Source organism: Cryptomeria japonica, chromosome 7 (assembly GCF_030272615.1).
Source record: "Cryptomeria japonica chromosome 7, Sugi_1.0, whole genome shotgun sequence".
Lineage (NCBI taxonomy): Eukaryota > Viridiplantae > Streptophyta > Pinopsida > Cupressales > Cupressaceae > Cryptomeria > Cryptomeria japonica.
The window spans coordinates 591007973-591010755 of record NC_081411.1 but is presented as its reverse complement, the minus strand read 5'-3'; positions in this window follow the sequence as shown (position 1 = coordinate 591010755).

The following is a 2783-nucleotide window of genomic DNA, read 5'->3' as shown; positions in this document are numbered from 1 at the left end:
ACAACTTACTTCTAAAGTCTCTTATTAGGAAGTTAAGGAGGCAGTTTTCTCATCTGGTGCCCATAAAGCCTTGGGTCTGGATGGGTTCCCATTGGATTTTTTCAAGGATTTTGGGATGTGCTCGAAATGGATATTTACAATGCGACCACAGACTTCTTTAGAACTAGTAAACATGTAATGACTACCAAATACCCTAGAGAAATATACCAACTAATATTCAAACAGAGATAATTTTTTAAAAAACATTTATTAATGCAACATAATTCAACTAACTACTCATATGCATCTAACATCCATTGACATGATTTACAATTACCCATCATGATCATAATCACCAAACATGATATGCAAGCAGAAATAAAACACAATGTAACATCTATCTTTCCTAGGGTATCCTGACATCATTTCTTTCATTACTAACCATAAGCAACAACATCATAATTATAACTAATCCAATACTCACTACTTCTAGTATCAATTATTCTTTCCATGAACATATGCAAGATCATTTCTAATCTATCTATGATAGAGGCAATCTTCATCAATGTAACTACCAATTAACCTCATTAGGTTCATTTAAAAAACCAATGGAAAATGATCCTAATCCCAATCACTTTCTCATTTTAAACATCATGATCTATTACGAATACTAAATACCACATTTTAATCAATTCCTTAAACCATGACAGACATACATTCAACACTAAAAGTAGCAAATTTTTTTATTTAAAACAATCACATATTACAATATTACTAATAGGTTATGATTATACACACTGTACATAATGAATTTTGTTTGAAGAAACACTCAAGTAACAAACCTATCACTTCATACATAGATTTCTCTTCCTGGTTTAGAACGTGACTCGACCTGCCGCACATTCCTATACTCAAACCTACACCGCTAGATGCACACATTAGATCTATCACATCTTAGAAATATTTTACAACATAATAAACCATACAATGACTTCAACTGGATCAAACACCTACCATTGATCACTCAAGGGTGAACATAAAACATAAGAAGAGGACAAAACCAAACAACATAGAATAAACAGACCTAAGGGCTAGACCTACAACCTCGGGGGCTCATCGTAGATGGCCTTGCCTATGTGAATGCATAGAGACTTCGTAGTTCAACTTAAAAGACAAAACAAAAGCGGGTACACAACCCTTTCTAGGTCCCCTACCCCAAACAGTTCTCTTGTCGGCTACCACCCACTTAGGTGAAACAAAGATGAAGTCCTAGATATCCTAATAAAAGGTTGTTGTACAAAATTTACCCTATGAACTACGCCAATGGGCCCAGACACCAACTCCAACACTAATGTAACTCAAAAATATACCTAGGAGTTATAAGAGAATATAAAGAGCTTGACATAGCTTACATCTTACACAAGAACTGGTGGCATTCTACACTCTTATGAGAATGGTTGATGTTGTCATTGATGGCAATCAAATGGAAATCATCTGGCAACCCACCAACAATTACCAACACTGGCAATAGACTTCTACATACACCGACAGGCACTTCACCGGCAACAGCACAATGCATACCGGCACTCAAGCCAACATGGAATAAACTTTTGTTTATTGTTTTATAATGTAATTATCTCTTGTAAAAGCCGACATGGCATATTGTAAAAGACTCATATATGTATGAGATCTTATAGGTCATTTTGATATTAGAGAGAGAGAGAGAGAGGATAGATGAGAAGTATAAGGCAATTTTGTATAAGGTGATATAGTTGACAATGGAGGTATTGGTTATAGACTGAGCTTAAACCGGTACTGAACCTGGCATAGTTGATGCTGATTTGAAGCAGTACATTGTATTGGATTTTGATAATCCATTTTGTAAGTTAGTGAGACTTCTATTTTGTAGTGGAGCAGTGAGCTCTAGGCTGCTAGCCTTCCTGCATGTGCAGGCCCCTCATTGTAAGTAATATTTATTCAATGGCCAATGAGTGAATATTGTGGGTCACAAATCCCACTAAGGTTTTTCCCACATCGGGTTTCCTCATTAAATATCTTGTGTTATGGTGTGTTCTCTATGTTGTCTCTTCTATTCTTATTTGTTGCATTAATTGTTATTTACCGGTACAATATTTTGGGATACAAAGTTCTTAATAAGTATAAATATTCTACTAGCCAGTTAGACACTGATTCACCTCCCCCACCTCTCAGTTTCTTTGGGACTGTCATAGATTCTAACAAGAACTAGATTAATACCAAGGAATTGCATACTCATTTCATCGTAAATGAATCTTAATTTTCTTATAATACCTTCATACAAGAAAACATTTGGGATATCTTATAGCTTTAAAAGGATATAGGATTAGCACTCTACCTCTTAGTTTCTATCCACTCTTTACCTCTAAAGAACAAGCACTACTTAATGCTAAATTTAAGGTAACAAGATGACAATTAAAGATTCACATACTTAACTAAATACCACAGTCCAATAGGAAATTCAGGCACATGATTCACCTGATTACAAAACACACTTTACCAGTTACTTAAGAACTTTAAATCAACAAAGGTTCTACTAAATTACTTTCTAAATTTAATACAAATCAATCTATTTAATGAGACATCTTGATATAAACATTATCCTTTACACTGGAAGATAACCAGTTGGGTTTAATTAAACATCAACACAATATTCAAGTCAAAACATTAACATTTCACTAACTAAAGTATCCATGCACAATAATGATGCATTAATGTCAATATTGCTACAACCATTATTCAATTAATACATTTGGAGCATATAACTT